This window comes from Pseudorca crassidens, chromosome 5 (assembly GCF_039906515.1).
Source record: "Pseudorca crassidens isolate mPseCra1 chromosome 5, mPseCra1.hap1, whole genome shotgun sequence".
In the NCBI taxonomy this organism is placed as follows: domain Eukaryota; kingdom Metazoa; phylum Chordata; class Mammalia; order Artiodactyla; family Delphinidae; genus Pseudorca; species Pseudorca crassidens.
Window position 1 is genome coordinate 93,609,188 of NC_090300.1, and position 14,857 is coordinate 93,624,044.

Below are 14,857 nucleotides of genomic sequence, written 5' to 3' on the forward strand. Positions count from 1 at the left end.
GAGTAATTGAAATGGAATTAGATAGTGATGATGGTTGCACAGCCTTGTGAATATACTAACAACCTTTGAATTGTATACTTTAAAAGAGTGAATTTTATGGTGGTGAATTATATCTCAATTAAAAACTAATGATTACTGAACTGTCTTTGTCTTGAGCAACAGGAAGAATGCATTGGCAATTACCAACATAGGAAGGATGGGGTCAAGGGAGTCAAGGGAGTCGTGGAGTGGAGGAAGAGAACAGAAGTTGTAGATATATTAAGTTTGAGATGCCCTTTAGACAACAACATATAAATGTTTAGTATGTGGTTGGATATGTGAATCTGAAATTACAGGGAAAGTTTCAGTTTGGAGGTAGAAATTGGACATTGTCAGAATGTAGAAGGTATTTAAAGCCACAAGACAGGATGAAGTCCCCTAGAAAGAGAATGTAAATAGAAAAGAGAAAGACTTACGCAGGAGCACTCCAACATTTAGAGGTCAAAGAGGTGTGAAAAATCAGCCAAAGAGGCTGAAAAAGAGGAGTCGGTGAGGTAGTAGGGAGAGAATTAGATGTCCGAAAAAGTGAGTAAAGAACATGCCTTATGAAGCAGAAGTGATCAATTCAGTTAAATCCTGCTGATGGGTTCAGTAAAATAAGAATTGAGAATTGGCCATCAGACTTACAAATTGGTGATCATGACAAGAATTATTTTGACTGTCTTGGGGAGCAAAAACCCACATGGGGTTTTATGGGTGAGTGGGAGGAGAGGAATGGGGTTAATGGGAACATAAATGTGAGAGGGAGAGGAAGGAGAATATGGTCAAGAGAAGTTTTATCTTTTCTTTTAAAGTGGGAGAAATAACGCAGATATATAGGTTGATGGGAAGGAACTATGGAGAGAGTGAAAATTGATAATGCAGGGGAGAGGAAAGAGAATGGTTGTAATGATATCCTTGAATGCAGATGAAGAGAATGGACTTCAGTGACAAGTAGAGGATTGTCCTTATATAGGAGTCCAGACAATTTATACCTTGTTTAACAGGAGGAGTGTGAATGTATAGGAGCACAGGTGCAAGTAGGCTGGTAGATGTGGTTGGGAGTGTGTAGTTTCCTTCTTACTGATTCTACTGTCTTAGAGTAATAGAAACCAAAGCCATCGACCTAGAGTTAGGATGAAGGAGGAGATACTTGAGCTTTGTAAAAGGGGAGAGTATTAAATACCTGTCTAGAAGATTGAGAGAAGGAAAGGATAAGGGAAGTATAGTTGACCTTCTAGGCAGTGCCAAAGGCCCATGTGAGAGATTACTGGTCATGAAATTTAAAGTGAGATATGTCAGCACAGTTGTGTGTGTTTTTTTTCCCACCAACAGCACAAGTATAGGTGTGGAGTAAGCAAAGTTGGATTAATCAGAATTGGAGATGTTTTTCAGAAGAATAGACTGGGAAAACATGTGAGGAGTTTTGGGTGTATACAAAAAAGTGTTGCAATAATGAGCCATGACCTTTAAGCCCAGTAAAGAAGGAAGGACCTGAGCAGAGGAAGGACAGTGAGTCATGGTGGGCATACCAACTCTGCTTCATCCCTAGACATCTAAATCCAGCAGCACAAATGGCCTAGTAAAAACTCAAGGCTCGGGCTTCCCTGGTGGCGCAGTGGTTAAGAATCTGCCTGCTAGTGCAGGGGAAACTGTTTCCAGCCCTGGTCCGGGAAGATCCCACATGTCACGAAGCAGCTAAGGCCTGCAAGCCACAACTACTGAGCCCTCTTGCCTCAACTGCTGAAGTTCATGAGCCTAGAGACCGTGCTCTGCAACAAGAGAAGCCACTGCAATGAGAAGCCTGTACACTGCAACAAAGAGTAGCCCCCGCTCGCTGCAACTAGAGAAAGCCTGTGCACAGCAACGAAGACCCAACACAGCCAAAAAAAAACCAACCACAGAACCTCAAGGCTCACTAAAATATTCTTCATGTGAATTCAAATGATGATATTCGAAGTTGTGAATAAAAATCCGTTTACACATTTTCTTCAAGGGAACAACAATTGACTGTGTGTTATCATTGCTCAGAGGCAAGAAAAGAGCAGTAGTCTGTTCATGACTGAATGTGTCAGTGTTTAAAAACACTCCAAGAGTCAGTATTTAATTAACAAATCACCATTCTCATTTCACAGATGGCACGATATGAGAGTGTTAGCTATAGAATAAAGAATTAATGAATCCCTGTCAGGAAAACGTGGGAATTAAATCTATATGTATCTCACTGATCATTAAAACCGTGGACAGGGGAAATTAAAAAGATTGAAGAGCAGTCACTGGAAATGTCCTTGGGTCAGATTATCTAAAGAAAGCAGCTTATGTAGAATGCAGACTTTCCTTCTGTGGTCTAAATCTTGAGTACGATAAAATGGTTTATACACAGTAGGCATAAAACAAATATTTGTTCAATGAATTGTTTGAATAAATAAATGATGACAAGGAGTCATTTCTCCAACATGACATTTGTATGTAATAAAATCTGTCCCATTTTGCCCGCCCCATGTAGGTTCAGTTTCTGGTTGGTAATTGGTGATGGTAGAATGGCTGTTCAGAATGAAGAGGCTTCTGGTTGTTCATGCACCACCATTCCCACCCAGGTGATGCTTGCAGCTCATTAGACTGTTGATACCCTTTTACACCCCATGCCTTTGCAAATACGATTCTCTCACTGTGAAAACTGCTTGTTACCAATCCCCTTGACCCCCATGACCTCTCACTCACCTCTAGCTTGTCTACCAGGAAATTCCTTATTTCTTTCCAGGAGCAATTCAAGCGTCACCTACCTCCTCTGGGCAGCCTTTTCAACTCTGCCTTAGTCTGTTTTGGCCCCAAGTTTTGCACCTCTCCAGATTCACTGGGACTCACCTACTTTGCAGGCCTCGGTCACTCGCTTAGAGGAGAACCCTCCTCTACCATCACTACAACTCCTAACGTGCCGTCTTTCTCAGCCTTTCCCAGGTGAGGACTGGCTCTGGCATGGCTCCATCACACCCACTGTGATGGCACTGCAAAGACCCTGGTTCCAGAGCCTGACCCACTGCGCCCCCTGAGTTTCAGCTACCCCAACCACTTCAGAGTCAAATGAAGCACCTTGCAGTGGGGCCTGAGTACTGACGCTCCGGCCCTGGGGTGAGGTCATATAATCCAGAAATGCAAGGCAGGGGATTCCTTTTATAGTATGAACTTCAACCAGTGAGAGACAGGCTTATTCCTATCTCTTCCTCCCTGTGCCCTAAACCCATTCAGACTATTCTAAAGCATAGAAGTGTCCATACAGCTTTCTGGAGAAGTCTAGTGTGACCAAAATGTTAGCTGTGTTTCTTAAAACCTTTGTTTTCCCTTCTTCTCTCCTTCTTGCTCCTCAATAAAATGCTAACACAGGAGCTCTGGCCTAGGTTCTGATTTCTATGGAAGGTTCTGTCCTCTAACAACCAGGGTGGCAACGAGGGTGTACCTCTATCCTAACTTTTAATAACCTGTGTTGTAATTATTAGTTTACTTTAAAGAGATTCTTAAGGGAAAAGACTCTCTCTCAGTAGCCTCATTACTTAGCACCATGTTTGGAACATCATGGGTGATTTAATAAACAACTGTTAATTAATCAATGGCTTAATATTAAGCTATTACATAACACATTTAAAATGAGAAGATTCCTTAGACATTTTTGTCTTAGCCCCGTACTATATGGAGGAACAAGCCCAAGGCCAAGAGAAATCAAGGGACTTTTTCAAAGTTATGCAGCTATTGAGTAGCTTGAGTAGACCAGCACATTGGTTTCCTGATCTCACAACACTAGTCTCTTATTTGAAAAAGATTGCTTCCATTTCTGTGAGAGGAAACTACACCAGAACCAATCTGACAAACTTGTGTTTCTCCAGGCAATTAAAATATAAAATTGGCTAACACTAACAATAGGAAAGAGTGTTTCTTTGGCTCTGACCCCACCCTCCTGTAAAAGTTCCTGCTGCCTTTTTTTCTAGATGTCGCCAGGTGGGGTCTTACATGTGATTGCAAACAGAGTTCTGCTAGCTCCCACGTGACACCTGTCATTTCATTCCCTTTCTATTTTAATTTCTAGCATGAGATCCATAGCCAGGGCTTGCCAGGTGGATATCTGTATGCTTGGCACACCTGCAGAGCCTCAGGCATCTCCTCCTTTCTTCTGTAGGATTCTTGTATGCCAGTCAGCTCATTGTTAAGAGCCGCTGTGTGGGGTCCATATTTTCATATTTACCTGAAATAGGAGAATCCCCTGCACCTCGTCACCGTGTTCTGGACCTCGGAGGACAGGCATTTCTTCCTAAGTCTCCAGTAAAGCAGAATTCTCTCTTTATTTAGTCTCAATCACAACTCAATATCTCAGATATGATTCTCCAAGATTGGGGAAAGGCACCTGGACGACTTGACCAAGCAAGAGTCATAATTGTGGAAGAGGGAGGAGGTAAGGTAGAAAGGAGGCTCACCAAGCCCCAGACTATCACGATATGCTCCACAAGTGCCCAGTGTCCTAGTTCAAGGGTCAGCCCATGGCCTGATTTTGTTTGATCAGTAAGCTAAGAATGATTTTAATACTTTTAAAAGGTTTTAAGCTCAAAACACAAAGGAGAATCTGCTACACAGACCCATGTGACACAGAAAGCCTAAAATATTTGCTGCCTATCCCTTTATAGAGTTTGTGTACTCTTGTCCTAGAAGGAAAACAAAATGCGACAATTAGAAATGGGAAATATAGCAATGCACAATATGAACTATGTAACTGTAAACTATAAATCAGTTCCATTTGTTCTGCAACCTTATTAAAATCTTGCATTTTTCATCATGATGGGAATCAAAAGCATAGAGAAATGAGTCTCATCTGGCGATGATTTGTCACTGCCACAGCAGACAATGGCTCTGCTTCCAGCCATCATGACCTTGGGCTGCCTCTGGTCTTAGTGCCTGACTTGCCATTGGAGGAAGACGCCATCCTCTCACACCCTGTCCCATTATTCTTCAACCTAAAGGGAGCACTTTACATGGGTCTTCCCTTAGGACGAGGAACCCCTTCTTCCCAGAATAGAGGTCTTCAGGCTTGTCTGGATAGACTCTTGGGATTCTTGAACCACAGTCTTCAGTTCTGCCAAGAGGAATGAATCTGAAGAAAAACATAGTTTAGATTCAAACTGAGGCTCCTGATACACATGAAAATAGGTTTGATTTCTATTTAATTTTATTTCAATTTGGTTTTGAATAGACCACAAGTATAAATATTTGCTTCCTCTTTGCTGCAAATTTCCTTTAAGACCTGACCTAAGTGTAAAATTTAATAAAAATTTCTTGGAAATGGTAGGATGATTATTTTTCATTTATATTTTCTTTGCCTTTGAAATTTAAATTCGTGTGCCCTTTCTGGGTGGTTGTTTGCTAGCTCATCATTGGTAGATAAAAGTTCCATATGACAAGAAATATCCTAGGGTGCTAAAACACAAGAAAACTTAAAACCTTGACATGTGCCATGTGCTACTGCTTTATTTATTAATTTGTGCTTTATCACTCCATTTCTTTTTTTTTAACATCTTTATTGGAGTGTAGTTGCTTTACAATATTGTGTTAGTTACTGCTGTATAACAAAGTGAATCAGCTATATGTATTTCTGTTTTACAAGTGTTAATTAAAAACAGCAACAAAGTAATGCCTTCTTTAGGCTTAGGAGAAAAAGAGCCTTCAACATTAATTCAATAAACACTTCTTAGATTAGTCATGTTAGATTAAAACAATAAGGATTGTGACACCAGTGTCACACATGTGGTTAACTTTATCCATGTGTCTATTTTCCCTTTGCTTTTTTATTAGTGGAATGAGAAGAGGAGTTTCCATAAAAAGTGGCACCAGACTGTTGTCAGTCAACTCCTGTCACCTTTGTGGTGTGGTCTCTGAATAACCAATTTCTGTTCTGAGCCTCTGTTTCCTTTCTTGTAAAACAGAGCATCAATTTGTCATTGATCTATCCCTTGTGGAAGACATTTGAAGAGAGAATGAGATAATGTCCATAGAATGTTTTATGTTTCTTGGAAGAGAGGTCCTTTGTAACATTTTAAGGACAATTTTTCTAGAAGAACATGAGGATTCACCTGAGATGGTACTGGAACTGCCACTGAGAACACAGACTGGGAAAATGAATCTGCCTGGGTGGATGATGGTCAGAAACAACCCAAAGCCTTGTATTATTTGTTTTTCGGTTCAAACATCTCTTTAGTTGTTCTTCAACCATGATCCTATTTTACTTTATTTATTTATTTGTTTGTTTGTTATTTGTTTTTTTGGGCTGCATGTGTGGCATGCAGGATCTTAGTTCCCCAACCAGGGATTGAACCTGTGCCCCCTGCAGTGGAAGTGTGCAGAATCTTAATCACTGGACCACCAGGGAAGTCCCCCATTATTCCATTTTAAATCCTATGTGAAAGAGGAGATTTGATTTGATAGAACTTTGATACCACATATTTGGAATAAATAATCTCACAACAGTACCTGTATCTTCCTTTCAGCTTTTAAGACATCTACCTTTAAGTCTTTTCCATTTTGTCCTGTTATGGAGCTACTCTTATTTAAGCACAATAGAACCCAAGTAAATTAGACAAAAAGGAATTAAATTGGGTGTTTTCAAAGACAAGCAAGCAAACAAAAACTATAGTAGACATTTCCTTAGAGGACTCTCTGTAAACTAATGCTTGTGTTCATAATTCATAGTCACTGTTCTCTACTATGCTGACATACATCTCCCTTGAGTTGAGTTGTACATTTATCAAGATCCTGTTGTGTTTACACTCAAACTGGATTAGGCTAGTTGTGTTTGTTGTTGCAATGATCTAATTTGATCACATTTTGCCAATGCTTATTAAAATATGAATTTGAAAGAAAATTATTTTCTCAATAAGAACTAAGAATAGTCAGGAAAGGAATTTTAAAAAGAACCTCAAAAATAATTACCCTTGGATTAGATCTGAGCAGTTAGGAAAATCTGGGATAATTTTGCACTCGAATTGTTTGAAAAACATCTTCAGGTTCTTGCTCCATTAAGAAAACCCCTAAAACTGGAGATTGTAGAGTGAAATATAGGTATCTTTTAAGAAATAAAACTAATATGGAACTCTAATTGATAGAACCATGATTAAAGGAATTACCAAAAAAAGAAATAAGAAAACGTACAAATCACTACATATAAACATGGTAATGTGGTTGGATCTTAAAAACATTATGCTGGAAAAAAGGCAAGAAATTGAATAAGAACTATAACACAATACCATATGTATAAGTTTAAATTCATATACATGAAACAAAAATACACATTTCTAAGAAGTCAAATAAAAACATATGCATTAAACCTACAAGGTATCACTGCCTTTGAAGAAAAAGATGGGAAAGAGATGGGAGTGGGAGAAGGATAGAAGAGAATAAATATACATATAAAAAATATACAAGAGAAGACCCTTGTCTTGGAAAACAATGTTGATGTGTCATGAACCGAGGAGTATGATTAACTCATCCCTCTTTAACAGATGGTCCTACCCCTCACTCTCTCAAATATCATGAACCTAGAAAAGAAGAGAGGTGATGACAGCATTCAAGAGAAGACAAGAGAATTTTACAACTGGGACAGTAATGGATCAGTGTAGTAGTTGTCTTAGCAGACATCAGTGTTTGCAGTGGGAGAAACTAAGAAGAAGCAAGCTGATTCTTGCTATAGAAGTTCAACAGACTCAGCAGGTATGTCTGGAGGCAAGAGCGCAAATACAGTTGGAAATGGGATTGACTGAAATTCTGCTCAAGGAACAGCTAATACCTTGGGTTCCTTCCTCCAGCCCAAGCAGTCAGGCAGCTTCCCCTCCCTCACTGTCAAGGAAGCTGAGAAGTTTACTTTCTAGAGTAGAGAATGATCACAGTTGGTTGCAGTAGGAGGAATCCCATCTGAAAACTGGTGAATAAAGAAAACTAGTCTATAATGAATGGTGCATCTCTTCAGCTCCTCTTTCCCTCTTGCATCCCAGAACCCCAGCAACTAAGTTTATACCTACACCTACCTCCCCAGTTAGGACATTGGGAAATCTGACACACCAAGAGAAAAGACCTCTGTATAGTGACAGCTGGGGATCTGTAAATGAAATGGCTCAAGATCCTTCCCTTCCACCTACAGTGAGCAAGCCAGCTTGATTCAGCAACACAGAGCTTTCAATCAACTTCTTGGCAACTCATTCTTTTGAGTGCATTGGCAGTCAAGGATAACCAGAAGCCAGAAATCAGTTTTGAATAGTAATTTTGCATTATAAAAATGGATTCTGGATTATTTGCTGTTTTAAATTATCCATGCCTTTGTCCTCTTTCCCTTGTTTAAGATTTTGCCTAGGATCCTTAAATAAACAAACACCTATGTAAATCCTCACCACATTCCCTAACTTCCTATAACGATGTGAGGCTTCCAGTCACACTGAAAGGGGAGAAAATTGCTTGTGATTCAGACATGTATTGACTGGGATCTAGGTCGAAGTATTCTGTCATCTGCTGTTTTGAGCGTGCATGCATGTGTGCATGTGTATGCACGTGTGTGCCTCTGTACTTACGCATGCACTCATACTCATGCTCCACTGCAAACCAGTGAGTGCTTGTCAAGCTTTTTGAGAGGAAATGGGCCAGACTGCTGCTGCACTTTGACTTTTCTTCCTGAGAAATCAGGAATTTGGCAAAGCAGTCAAAACCCTAGAAGAGATGCCCTATCTGCTAAACTCAGAGCCATCTATGTGACAGTCCAGCAGAAGTCTACCAGTTTTGTCATCAGTGAACATCTTGGTTGATGAATTAAAGCCTATATACAATCTCTAGAGAGCATCTCTAGCTTTACTATAGGAAGAGAGAGAGAAATGCATGGGGAGGACTTTCTTATCAGTAGCTTTGGATTTCCCATTAATCTTCCTTTGTGCCCGTGATGCCCTTATGCACTGTTATCTTTAAGAGTGTAAGCTGGAGGTACTATTGCAGGATGATCAGATTGTTCAAATTTCCCTCCCTTAGCCTCCTATGGAAAGTACAAAGACAAATGTTCCTGTTGCAGACTAAGACAAAAACACTTCTGAGTTTCTTAGGAAATGTGTTAACCATGTGTTTTATTTTCTGTATTCTGATGCTTTGACATTTAGGGTCTTGCTGACCCTGGAGGGACCGTTCCTTTCAGGGCTAGCCAATTCCAAGACATAGTAAACAACTCGTCCATTAGGATACCTTTCAAATGTAAACCAATCAATCCAGAGCTCATATGCCTGAGCTCCTCCTTTAAAGTCACCTCCTTTATCAGGTCCTCACACCCTGGGCTACTATCCACCAGCCTAATCAGCCCAGGGACAGGTTTCCAGACAACTAGGGACAGCCCCTATGCCCCAGAACCCACTGAAATTATTTAACCTAGCCAGTCCTAAGCCTGCTTACTCTGTCTCTCTCATTTCTTCCCATGGAAACCTAATAAAAACTCTGGTCCATGTTTTCCCCTACTCCCTCTGTTTCCTAACTGACTCTGGTGCTTCTCCCTGTGGCCCTCCATGACGTGGTATGCCCCATCTTCATGGAACTATGAGTAACAAACTATCATTTCGGTGGCAATCATCTCCTGATTTGTTGGCCTTACCATACTTAACAATGATAAAAACAATTAAAACAGGGAAAGCATGCTATACTGAGTAGCAAATCATAAGAGGCCATCCCTTGAGGTGTAATTCTTCCATGAGACTTTCCCTGACCTCATCAACTTACAATGAACTTATCCTCCTATGAACATCCAGCATTATTGCCTACGACTCTCATTTGACATTTAAATATGTTCCTTCCTGATACCATATGTCTGTTTTTTAAATTTCTTGTGTATATCTTGTTCTTCCAACTGAAATGTAAATTTCCTCAGGGTATAATTCTCAGCATCTTCAACAATAACTGATGAGTTAATGGATGAATGAACAGATGTAACCTATTAAATTTGATCCAAAACTCACAAAGATCTTACTTTTTTTTCCTTTCTGAACTTTCTCTTTGCAGATAACTTTGTATGACTGTGATGAGCCCCAAATTGCAAAACTGCTAAGCATTTTCTTCAGACAAGTAAATTTCTAAGCCTAATAAATACCTAATTATTTCCCTGAATTTATAATCAGATATAATTGTCTGGAGCATCTATAACTTGTTTGCTATCTGTAGGAAGAGGAAAGTGATATTGGGTGCTAGTTAAGAGCACTGTTTTGGATTCAGGCAGACCTAGTTTAAATACTAGCTATACTACTTATTAGTTGTGTCTTTGGGCAAGTTAACTGACCTTTTCAGTCCTCAGTTTCTTCACCTGTAAAATGGGGATAACAATACATACCTTAGAGGGATTTTATGAGGATTGCATGCGTAAAGTTGTTAGCATAGTACTGGCATATGGTAGAGGCCAAATAAATGGTGTGACTGTACATGTTACTTTGCCTGGGATACTCTGTTTACTCCTATTGTTCTAGCACAATTATGAACAGCACCCCCATTTTACCCAGAGTTTCAAGTTTGGACAATAAATTGGTCTATCAATGAATGTATTTTTAAACTTTTAATGCTGATTACTACTTAAATATATGTGAGATGAATATATATGTATGATTGAATATACATTACGTTGGGGCTGTGCAATAATCCTTTCCAATAAAGTCCACCCCATCCCTTTGTCTCCATTGCTGAGTAGCAGATTATGGTTTAGTGGCTAAGAGCACAGACCTAGGAGCCAAACAGTCTGGTCTTGAATCCCAGCCATGCATGTTCTAATGTGTAACTTTAGACAATCCTTTTACTTAGCATGTATCAGTTTTCTCATCAGTAATACGGGAACAATATAAGCAGTACTTTTATCATACGATGTCATGAAGCCAAAAGTCTATATAACTGTATATATGTAAAAATGCTTACAGCAGTGTCTAGCACATAGCAAACCCTCTGTGAGCAGGCATTATTGTTGCTGTCTCTATGTCAGTGGCAACTAAGCTGAAACCAGCTTGTTTCTGTTTCCTGCGAATTGCTGTTGGTGTAGAAAACAGCCCTGATACTGCCCTCAGTTCAGATAGCAAGTCTGCATGAATGTTTTAGATGATAAACTCCTTAGATGATAAAGATAGAGGAACTTTGTACAGTATCATGTGTGATTCTTTAGGATACAAATGTGTTTTGATAATGTTATGGACTGAGTTATGCCCCCCACCCCCCGGCAAATTCATATGTTGAAGCTCTAACCCCTGTGACTATAGTAGGAGATAGCGCCCTTAAGGAGGTAACTAAAGTGAATGAGGTCATAAAGGTGGGACCTAATTTGATAGAACTGGTGTCCTTTATAAGAAGAGGAAGAGACACCAGAGATCTCTCTCTCTCTCTGTGCATGCACAGAGAAGAGACCTGTGAGGACAAAATGAGAAGGTGACTGCCTATAAGCCAAGAAGAGAGGTCTCACCAGATACCAACCCTGAAAGCACCTCAGTCTTGGACTTCTAGCTTCCAGAAATTTGAGAAAATAAATTTATGTTATTTAAGCTACCCAATCTGTGGTATTTTGTTATTGCAGCCTATGCAGACTAATACAGGTGAAAGAGTGTGGTCAAAAGATTAAATGTGGAAAGAAAAATTGTGTATAATTTGGGAATTGGGCTAAGAGCATTGGAGGAGCCCTCTATTTAGGTGAGAATTACTAAGTCAAAGGATGCTAAATGAAAAGCTGGTATTGTAAATGTATGAATCTGTTCAAGGATGATACAAAAAGTGAGGACTGTGGTCAAAGTAGACGGTGCATGTCCTGTTTAAAGGCACTGAAATTCTCATTTTCTAAAGCCCCCATACAGGTTAAATGGAACACATCAATAAGGCACTGGTCCTTTGGCCCTGCTCCAGTGAATGTCTTTGGAAGTACAGGTGAGTAGGATTTTCCTCTGGAGAGCACTGAGGTGGGGTTTCATGGGTGAGTAGAATCTACACAAGCAGAGCAATAGGGAAAGAGGGTTCCAGAGAGGAAGAATGATACAGAACAGGATACCTACAGAACTGACTGCTAGGGTTGTTATGTGACACAGGTACATCAGTTTTTTTAGGGTCCTTTTAAGGTAGTCAATTTTGTTAGAGTAGAGGCACCATATAAAGAAGACTGGAAAATAAGAATGGAAAAATTCATATTGTGTTTGGCTACAAATCCTGGAGTAATACATGTGGAATCAAGTGATTCATTTGAGCAACAGAAAGCTACCATTAAAATAATATTTCCAAATGAATCTCAAGTACTGGTTAGAATGCTTTGGAGGAAGAAGGAATTGGAATGAGTTCCTGTGACTGCACACACTCAAGTAGAGGCTGGTTTGCCACTTAATCAGAGGTGGTACATTGCAAGTAAGCAAATCACCTGGGGACCTTGTTAAGACAGAGTGATTCAGCAGGTCTGAGATGAGGTCTGAGGTTCTACATTTTGAACAAACTGATGCTGCTGATGCTGCTGGTTCCTAACTACACTGTAAGTTGCAAGGAAATAGATGACCTGTAAATTCACTTACAACCTGTAGATCCTTGATTTTACTACCTAGCATGCTGAGAAACAAGCTAAAAATTTGCATTCAATATTAGCTTGAGTCATTCTGCTTGTCTCTATGCATGAAATTATGCATTTCAGAATGCCAGGTCAAACCATGCAAAAAAAGGATTAAACACAGCTCCTTGCCTTGCAATTACCTCACCACACACTGTGAGTTAACAGGAGCAAGGAGAAAATAAGCACAAGATTCCAAAATGATTGGAACTAGACTTGAGTTTAGTGATGATGAAAGAAAGATATAAAAGAAAGAACTGTGGGACTTAATCATAGATTAGTTTTGTTTTATTTCAGAATATGGTTTGGCTATGTGGAATCTAAAACAAAAGTCAAACATAAAAACAGAGTAGAAAAGTGGTTGCCAGGGGTGGAGGGTGGGGGAAATAGGGAGAGGTTAGTAAACAGGTACAAACTTTTAGCTATAAGATGAATTAGTTCTGAGGATCTGATGTATAACATGATGACTATAGTTGATGATACTATGTTGCACAACTGAAATTTGCTAAGAGAGTAGAACTTAAAAGTTCACACCAAAAAAAAAAAAAGATGAATATGTGAGGTGATGGATGTGTTTATTAACTAGATGGGGAGAATTTTTTCACAATGTATACCTATATCAAATCACCACATGGTACAATTTAATCTTACAATTTTGTATGTCAATTATACCTTAATAAAGTTGAAATAAAAAAACATATCATTTGGTCTTACCAATCAATATTATACTTAATCCTACCACATCATCATATAATTCCCATGAAACTGCATGTGAACAAAATACTTTCTCAAATCATTTTTTCCTAGTGGCTCCTTTTAGACCTTGAGGTCATATAGAAAATAATTCATCAGCAGCATGTTAAAAATATTTAAGAATCACAGATTTTCATTTTAAGGAGTTTCCTGCATGGGCACCTTTTTCCTTTTAGTTCTTTGACAAAATCATTTTTATAAAGTTAGTTAAACATTATTATTTTAAGATTCATTTTAATCACTCATCAAAAGCACTTACAGATTGTTTTATCTAAAGGAAAGGGGTGAGGATGACCTTACAGAGGAACTGAGATGAAAGCTTATGGTGAACAGAATTATTCTTAGCATGAAATATTAGGAATGGGTAATTATAAAATAGAACATGGTGTGTTCTTGGATTGGAAGAATCAATATTGTGAAAATGACTCTACTACCCAAAGCAATCTACAGATTCAATGCAATCCCTATCAAATTACCAATGGCATTTTTTACGGAACTAGAACAAAAAATCTTAAAATTTGTATGGAGACACAAAAGACCCCGAATAGCCAAAGCAGTCTTAAGGGAAAAAAACGGAGCCAGAGGAATCAGACTCCCTGACTTCTGACTATACAACAAAGCTACAGTAATCAAGACAATATGGTACTGGCACAAAAACAGAAACATAGATCAGTGGAACAGGATAGAAAGCCCAGAGATAAACCCATGCACCTATGGTCAACTAATCTATGACAAAGGAGGCAAGGATATACAATGGAGAAAAGACAGTCTCTTCAATAAGTGGTGCTGGGAAAACTGGACAGCTACATGTAAAAGAATGAAATGAGAACATTCCCTAACATCATACACAAAAATAAACTCAAAATGGATTAGAGACCTCAATGTAAGACTGAACACTATCAAACTCTTAGAGGAAAACATAGGAAGAACACTCTTTGACATAAATCACAGCAAGATCTTTTTTGATCCACCTCCTAGAGTAATGGAAATAAAAATAAACAAATGGGACCTAATGAAACTTAAAAGCTTTTGTACAGCAAAGGAAACCGTAAACAAGACAAAAAGACAACCCTCAGAATGGGAGAAAATACTTGCAAATGAATCAATGGACAAAGGATTAATCTCCAAGATATATAAACAGCTCATGCAGCTCAATATTAAGAAAACAAACAACCCAATCCAAAAATGGGCAGAAGACCTAAATAGACATTTCTCCAAAGAAGACACACAGATGGCCAAGAAGCACCTGAAAAGCTGCTCAACATCACTAATTATCAGAGAAATGAAAATCAAAACTATAGTGAGGTATCACCTCACACCAGTTAGAATGGGATCATCAGAAAATATACAAACAACGAATGCTGGAGAGGGTGTGGAGAAAAGGGAACCCTCTTGCACTGTTGGTGGGAATGTAAATTGATACAGCCACTATGGAGAACAGTATAGATGTTCCTTAAAAAACTAAAAATAGAATTACCATATGGT

General features: G+C 39.0%; 1 protein-coding gene across 1 annotated transcript in view; it reads left to right on the forward strand.

Moving 5' to 3' along the window:
* Nucleotides 1-14,857, forward strand: part of MORC1 (MORC family CW-type zinc finger 1) — a 350,504-nt gene that overhangs the window by 111,302 nt on the left and 224,345 nt on the right. The window contains exon 4 of the mRNA XM_067738944.1: nt 11,878-11,958. The gene's annotated coding sequence lies outside the window, so the exon portion shown is untranslated. The remainder of the gene's footprint in view (nt 1-11,877; nt 11,959-14,857) is intronic.